The sequence below is a fragment of the Castanea sativa genome, chromosome 12 (assembly GCF_040712315.1).
Source record: "Castanea sativa cultivar Marrone di Chiusa Pesio chromosome 12, ASM4071231v1".
In the NCBI taxonomy this organism is placed as follows: domain Eukaryota; kingdom Viridiplantae; phylum Streptophyta; class Magnoliopsida; order Fagales; family Fagaceae; genus Castanea; species Castanea sativa.
This window is the reverse complement of record NC_134024.1, coordinates 30751969-30760963: the sequence shown is the minus strand read 5'-3', so window position 1 is coordinate 30760963 and position 8995 is coordinate 30751969.

The window sequence follows — 8995 nt, the reverse complement described above, 5'->3', positions numbered from 1 at the left end:
ACCCCACCGGGTGAATTTAAGGTCACCACTCCCGAAACTCCATTATTATCACAACAAGCGGTTACAAGTAAAGGAATCTCAAGTACCTTACCAACCTACAGTTGAACCTTTACCCCAATACCCAATTGGACTTGTTCTGTAGTAACAATTTCGCCTTTCAATGCACAGCTCCCAAGTACGTGACTAACCAATTGCGCGGATCCCAGTACGCGACTTCAATCACCAACTAGAGAAGATTTTTGGCTGCAAAATTCTTTAATCATCCACACGATGAAGATCAAGAAGATGCTTGGTTACAAAACCCTACGGTACAAAGACACAGCAACTTCTTCACAAGAGAGATGAACTAGGGCAAGAACTTTGTCTCAAGTTACAATTTGCATGAACAAGAATTTCTCAATGCTTGTGAAACTTGCCACCCTTTGACGGCCCTTAAAATAATCCTTTTATACGTCTAAGGTTAGGAGAAAAGAAGGCCCAAAGACACATCCACAGATTGGAATCAAAACGGAACTCAAAATCTATTTTTCTTAAATCTCGACAGCTAAAGGTGTCGAGGTGTTGTCGAGCCTCGGGGACAAAACAGCTTCTTAAAGCTCGATAGATGCAGCTGTCGAGCCAGCTGTCGAGCTTTAATAAAGAGCACTTCTAAGCTTGTTTCTTGGGCAGACTTGATGACTTCAATACTTGATCTTGAAACACAGTTTCTTGAAGTATAAAACTCATCCTAATTCTACCCAATTACAAGTAAAATGCATTTTGACAAAGGATTAGCCAATTACATAAATAATGAATGACATATGTTCTAAACAAGTGAAACACATATGTCCTAACATTTGTTTGTTTTTCTTTTTAAGTGACCCCATGATAGTGAATTGCTCGCCTTTTGCTTGCAATTGGCAGAATAAGTTCTAGGATAGTGAACCTATTATTGCTCATTTCTTGAGTAACAAAGGTGGGAATTCGGACATATGATGTTGGGGTATATGCCCTAAAAATCCAATTTATTGGCATGTTGTAAATAATTAAATTGTTTAATTATATGAGACTATTTATAAATGAACTAATGAGACATTATCATAGTCCATGAGATGCATTGTATGTGATTTATGTGAAAAGTCACAGAAGATGTAAATCACAAGTTCCTTGTAAACTCAAAATGTAGTTCGTAGTCGGTGATGAAATTGGGCGTTTCATCTGCGAAGACTATAACACATTAACTAAGATGATTTGTCTTGATCATGAAACTGGAGACTTCTAGTTGATGTGTTGATGTGTCTTAAGAGTTAAGACATATTGAACTGGACCGCTGTGAGAATAATTATTCAATCAACAACTGTCACCTGAATAATTAATCTCACGACTTCTAATTTCATAGACTCTTAATCCTGAAAGGGTAGTGAACCCGATCATGAAATGTAGGTTACTTTAATATATCAAGAGTGAGATCTAATATTCACGGTCAAAACCTCAGTATGTTGGGTAACCACACGTAGTGTTGAGGGAACACATACTCTCAAGATGGAATCCATAATCTCTTTTTATAGAGACACGAAATATCCCCTTGAGATAAGTTTAATGGGAAATGGTTATTCATGGCACCCACTTTAGTAAGGAGTTACTAAAGCTTATATTTATTGAAATTGGATTTCAATAAATGTGAATAACTAAAAGATTAAACCGGATACTCAAGGATAAAATGGTTGTTTACAAAGTGAGTTTATTATGACTTTGTTCACTACGGATATTTCATGGAGGAGTCAAATGATATTATTAGAGTCTTGGGATATAATTTATTAATAAGAGCTAGAGTGCAATTATATTCATATAGTGATATTGAATATAATTAATGGTAACTTTGGACTTATCAAGAGTTGACAGAAAAACCCCAGGCCCTTTGGAGCTAGTGTCTTATTGGTCACTTTTGGTCCCACTCCAAGCCACACACTAAAGCCCAATTGGAAATGCCCAATAGGCTAGCCCAATTAGATAATTAATTAGTTATAAAGGGAGAAACATACAGAATTTTTATTATAAGAAAAGAGAGACATCATTGTGAAATGGTGTGTATGTGTGAGTGAAACCACTCAATTATTCTTCCTTGGAAACTGATTGAGAGACCACACTTATTGGGCATAAAGTAGAATTGGAGTGAAGATTAAAAGTGTTCCCAAGTACTTCTAATCCTTTGTTTTGAATTTCACCGCACCAAGGTACGCTATCTTATTCTTAAATTCTGAAATTTACATTATGCATGTTACTAATCATAAATGAAATAGATCCATGTTTGTTGCTTCTGCTGTGTGTTTTGTATGAGATACAAAGCCAGATTTACCAACATATGAATCCCACTCGACTTTGCGAAGTCCCACCTCGCCCCATGCATGCATGTTATGTGCCGTGTGTTTTGTCTCTTATTCTTTTAATTTCATGAATGAAGCTCACGAATCAAAAGAAGGGCATCTGTAGACATCACATTTTGTACCCCTTATAACTCGGGCCCCCGTTTCCCAATGATGTTGAAATTCTAAGACCCAAAGTTGGTTTAGGGCCCAATCAGTTTACAAATTGACTTGAAAGATGTTAAAATGGAAAACATAACTTTTCAATGAACTAAAAGTCTTTTTTTGGAAAATAAAGGCCAAAAGAAACCCTAAGCCTGTGTACGTAGGCAAGAGCCTGTGCACGCAGGTAGAGTTTCAGAAGCACCAAAACGGCAAGCTTTTTGCATTAAAGAATAAGGTTTGGAACGAATCCCACTTGTCTAGGAGCCGTTCCAAACTCCCATTTTCACTATATAAATAGCCATACATGGTACCATTCAAAGACATAGAAATCCCACGACAGAACATTAAGATTCACTAGAAATAGTGAATCAATGAGAGAGTTTTTTACAAAACATCATTAAGTCACTTTTATTTGATTAGGGCCTTTTCTGGCCGTGATCATTGAATTTTAAGATTACTAATCGCATTCTTATTGGTTTGTGATAGATATGACGAAGGGGAACGGAAAAAAATCAAGCCTAGGAGCTTTCGCTTTAAGTTATCCACTATTAAACTCTTCTTTCCTTTCTACCTTTTAGTTTATGTTTTAATCTATTTCTTTGCCTTGTTTATGCTTATAATATGTTTGTTTAGACTAGGTTTACATTTTCCTTATGTTTTAAACATGTTAGGTTGCTAGAAATCATGTTTTGAACTTTGCTCTATTTGTTATGCTTTTAGGGTTTCTGGGCAGAAACCCACACATGCATGATCAAGGCTGTGTACACAAGCTTGAATATGCACAAGCAAGGATGTTCATGCGTACGCATGAACCAGCCCAGAAACCCTAATTTTCTTTTCTTTTTTTTTTGCTTTTGCTTTCATATGAATACTTTTGTTTAGACTTTTTCCACGTTTTTGTGCTTTCAAAGCATCTGTTTCATATGATTAATTAGATGTTTTCCTTTCACATGTTCAAATTAGGGTTTGTTTTATGTTATCTTTATTTCAATGCAATGTCATTCATTCACATGTTCATGCATAATGTCATAGGTGCTGAGTTGCTGGAAGGTAAGTGAGATAAGTCATGCATTTACATGAACATGAATCTTTGTAGGGTTTTGTTTAATGATAAATGCGAATATGCATGCTTGGATGAGTTATGCTTAATCACATGTTTGTTTGGACCTCTTAATGCTCATATACTTCTACCTTGGGTGTGATGATATGATGCTAGATGTATGATAGGACTTATAACGTGAGATAGGAGCATGATTAGGATTTGTGGTGTTATGTGATGACATGATGATAATGGCATGCTAGGGTTTATGTTATGCTATGCTAGATGAATGTTAGGATATTACATGATTAGATGCATGCTAGGGTTTGTGACGTGATGATATGCCATGATTAGATGTGTGTTAGGTCTTGTTTGATTTCCATGATAGATGTATGGTTAGAGATGATTGAGTATGCCTTTAATAGGGTTAAAACATAAGGCACAATGATGGGAAACCACCTTAGGGTTGGGTAGTTTTGGGTGCCTAACACCTTCCTAAGACCATACCTTAACTCCAAACCCATATCTCTGGTAGTAAGATCAAAATGTCCTACCTTGAGAGGATGCTATATATATTGTTCCTAGGCCATTGCAAAAACTAGGTGGTGACTCCATCTGTTGTGTCCAAAGTGGGCCTAAATCGAGGTGACACTCTTCAAGTCCACTGAATTTCCCCGAGCAATGAGACCATATTCCATAGCCCAGCACTGAAAAGATACAGTTTGTAAGAGGTTATGGTACAATTTGCAAGAAAACATGACAATTTGCAAGAGGTTATGGTACAGTTTGCAAGAGAACATGACAATTTGCAAGATACATATATGTTAAGATGCGTACCCTTAAATTCTATTGTATAATGCTATTTATGACATTATGTTATGATTAATAAAGTTGTTTTATTATTATAGAAAATAATGGTAACATGAATATTGAGACATTATCATATAGTCCATGATATGCATAGTATGTGATCAATGTAATTTAGTCACAGAAGATATAGATCACAAGTTCTTTGTAAACTTAGAATTATAGTTCGTAGTCGGTGATGAAATTGGGCATTTCATCTACGAAAACTATAACATATCAACTAAGATGATTTGTCTTGATCATGGAAATGGAGATTTCTAGTTGGTATGTTGATATGTTTTAAGAGTTAAGACATATTGAACTGGACCGCTGTGAGATTTATTATTCTCTTAACGACTGTCAAATGAATAATAATTCTCACAACTTATATTTGCATGAACTCTTAATCCTGAGAGGATAATGGATCTGATCATGAAGTGTAGGTTTCTTTGACATATCAAGAGTGAGATCTAAAGTCACGATCAAAACCTCAGTATGTTGGACAACCACATTTAGTGTTGATGGAACATATATTTTCATGATGGAATTCATAGTCTCTTAACGGAGATATACAATATTCTCTTGAGATAAGTTTAATGAGTTTGGTTATTCAGAGTGTTAGGTCTAACCACTTTAGTAAGGAGTTACAAAAGTATATATTTATGAAATTGGATTACATAAATATATGATGAATAACATTAAAGGATTAAACTAGGTACTCAAGGAATTAAGATGTAGTAATTTACAAAGTGGCAATCTACATTCATGACTTTGTATTACTACGAATATTTTATGAAAGGGTTGCATGTATAATAAAGTCTTGAGATATAATTTATAAATAAGGCCTAGAGTGCAACTATATTTATCTAGTGGTATTAAATATAGTTAATGTTAACTTTGGACTTGTCAAGAGTTGACAGAAAAGCCTAAGGCCCATTGGAGCTAGTGTCTTATTAGTCCCTTTTGGTCCCACTCCAATCCACATACTAAAACCCAATTGAAAAGGCTCAAAAGGTCAGCCCAATTAGATAATCAGTTAGATACAAATGGAGAAACATACAGAATTTTTGTAAGAGACATAATTGTGAGAGTATTAGTCACTCTATTCTTCTCCCTTGGAAACTGATTGAGAGACCACATTTCTTGGGCGTTAGTGGAATTGCAGTGAAGATTAAAAGTGTTCCCAAGTGCTTCTGATCTTCGGTTTTGAAATTCACCACACCAAGGTATGCTCTCTTGTTCTTGAATTTTGAAATTTACATAGTGCATGTTCTCAATTGCGAATGAAGTAGATTCATTTATTTTCCGCTGCGTATGTTTTGTATACCCATTGGAGCTAGTGTCTTATTGGTCCCTTTTGGTCCCACTCCAATCCACATACTAAAGCCCAATTGAAAAGGCTCAAAAGGTCAGCCCAATTAGATAATCAGTTAGATACAAAGGGAGAAACATACAGAATTTTCGTAAGAGACATAATTGTGAGAGTATTAGTCACTCTATTCTTCTCCCTTGGAAACTGATTGAGAGACCACATTTCTTGGGCGTTAGTGGAATTGCAGTGAAGATTAAAAGTGTTCCCAAGTGCTTCTGATCTTCGGTTTTGAAATTCACCACACCAAGGTATCCTCTCTTGTTCTTGAATTTTGAAATTTACATAGTGCATGTTCTCAATTGCGAATGAAGTAGATTCATTTATTTTCCGCTGCGTATGTTTTGTATGCGATACAAACATGTATATTCCCAACAAGATATGACAGTTTGCAAGAGGTTATGGCACAATTTGCAAGGAACAGATATGGTAGTTTATAAGATAACAGTTTGCAAGATATGGGTACAAATGCAATCAACAAGAATATGGTACATAGTCTTAACCTAAATGGCATATGGATATATGACCATAAGGGTGAGAATGCATGAGCTACAAGAGAAAAAGGAAAGAAACTAACCTCGAGGAGCTTCCAAGGGCCCACTAGTTGGCACAGAGTCCCCCAACTGAGCATGTCCAAGGAAGACTAAAAGTACGCTAAGCATGCTTGCCCCCAGTTGGCAATTTGAGCCCTCTAAAGTCCAGGAAAAGGGCCAGCCACTTTAAAGACATCATCTACCCACCATTGGAGAATAAATACGCCTCCAATAGGTACAGCAAAAAGACCCTGGCCATCCAGGCACACTCCTCAGTCGTCCCCTGTGGACAACACATGAAATCTGCCTCAAGGTCGGTGTAGCGAATCGTCTCTGTGGCTTACCTCTTCCTAAGTAGCTCAGCACCCAGTTGAGTGCCCGACTCGTCCTCCAAACTTATAGGGACTCCATCAAACTGCAGACCGGTCATGCGGTGGAAGTCGTGAGGAGTGATAGTCATCTCCCAATCAGCAATGTAGAAGGTGTGAGTAGTGTCCCCCACCTTTTAGCTAAGGTCTGTGCCAAGACAACACTAGCAAATCTCTCAAGCAGCAAGCGGAGGATGGGTTCAAAACTTGTAGTATGAATGTGACCCCAAGTCTCCTTAGTAAGGTTGTTGTAACATACCAATGCCCGGTTAGTACTCCCCCTGCCAGAATATGGAGCTAAAACCTACAAAAAGAGAATGAGATTAAATTCATGATTAGGTGAAAAGAATAGTGGGAAAGTGATGTTGGGTTCACAATAGAGAGAGAGAGTGAGATGTGATGTAAGGCATACAATGGGAAGCAAAAATAGTGAGGAATGATGTTAAAATTGCAAATAGATGAAGAATAGATGAAAAAGGAGTCCAAATGCCTAAACTAGGGTTTCTGCCTAGTGATATGCATGTGCAGGAAGGAAGCTTTGTACACAGAATTCTGCACGCATGCGCAGGTTCGAACCTACGTAAGCATGAACTGAAGAACGGATACACGCACAAAAGAACAAGCCTGTATACATATGAATACAGGCTATGTAAGCAAGAACATGTCTACGCACACAGACCCGAACCTACTCATGCAGGAACAAACATAGAAGGGTGTTCTTTAACTTTTTCAAGATTTCTTTAATCAAAACTTAACCTAAACATGTTCCTACCTCTCCTAAAGTGTCAGGTTTTCATCTAAACCCATCCCACAACAAAACCCAAGCATTTACAAGCCTAAAAATACATCAATATGTAAGATTAAAGGAAAAGCTTGAAAATGGAAAAAAAAATGAATAAACTCACCGATCCAGCCCTCGCGCCCTCAAAAAGATGTTGTTGTGATCTATAGGTCAAGGGAGGTGCCTCAACCAACCTTGCTGCTCCATTATAGTGTGTGAGATGGAATGCATTGGTGGAAAGGATGTAAGAACTCTTCTTCTACTTGGGTGCCATTGAAGGAGATGAGAGAGTTTAAGAGAGAATGTGAGATTAAAGAAAAGATGAGAGTCAAATTGTGAGGGAATGAGAGAGAGCCAAAAAGTTTTTTGTAGAGGGAGTTAGAGAGAATATGAAAAGGTGAGGGAGATGAAGAGAATGAAATAAGAAACAGTTAGTAATTGTTGGAGAAAAAAAGATGAAGAGGCGGGAACATACCTGATGACTAAACTAAATATAGCTTAGCACCAAAAAAAAAATCAAATATCCCCATATATTTCCCAGGAGGCTAAAAATTGCAAAGGAAAATTTTAAAAAAAATACATCCAAAAATGACAAAAATGCCCTCAGTAGACAAAGAACACAAAGACCCTAAAAAAGCATCCCCAATGGATTGGAAGCACCAAATGCATTCCCAATGGATTGAGAACATCAAAAGCATCCCCAGTGGGTCGATAGCATAAAAAACATCCCTCAGTGGATTTGAATCATTATGAAAACTTCTTCGTGAGTCAAGATTATCAACCAAATCCCGAGTAAAATTCAATAGAACTACCCCATGGGTCCAAGACACATAAGTAGACCCCTTGAGAGTTGCAAATGAGATTTCCCCAATGGAGTTGAAAAAACCCTCTGGAGAGTGGAGTCAACATCAATCCCCAGGAGCCATAAGAAAGAAGAATACAATTTTTCCTTAATGAAGGAAAGTTTTCCCCAATGAGCAACACACCACCAAAAAGTCCCCAATAACCTACCCCCTCCCTAGTGGACCGTTCACCATCAAGACTTCATGGTAGGTTGGAATCATCACCAAAACACTTCTTAGTAAAATTATACTCACTAGTGAGTCCTCTAGCATCCTCAGTGGATCTTTCATTCAAAAAATAGTCAAGCAAGTCAGAATTCGTGCAGATATCCTATGAGAATTAAACATGTAGGTGTGAAACCTCAAGCAAGTCAGAAAGGAAGAACACAGAATTCATGCACATATCCTATGTGAATTGAATATTCAGGCACAGATCCTATAAAATACAGAAATTGTGCACATATCCCACAGGAATTGAATATGCAAGTACAGATCCTATACAATACAGAACTTGTGCACATATCCTACTGGAATTGAATATGTAGGCATAGGCCACACACCGGTCAAGAAAAGTCAGAATACAGAAATTGTGCACATAACCTCCAAGAATTGAACATGCAAGCACATAATACAGAAATTGTGCACATATCCCGAGAGAATTGAATATGTAGGCACAATGGAAAAGGTAGAGATAAAGATCGAGACCAAGG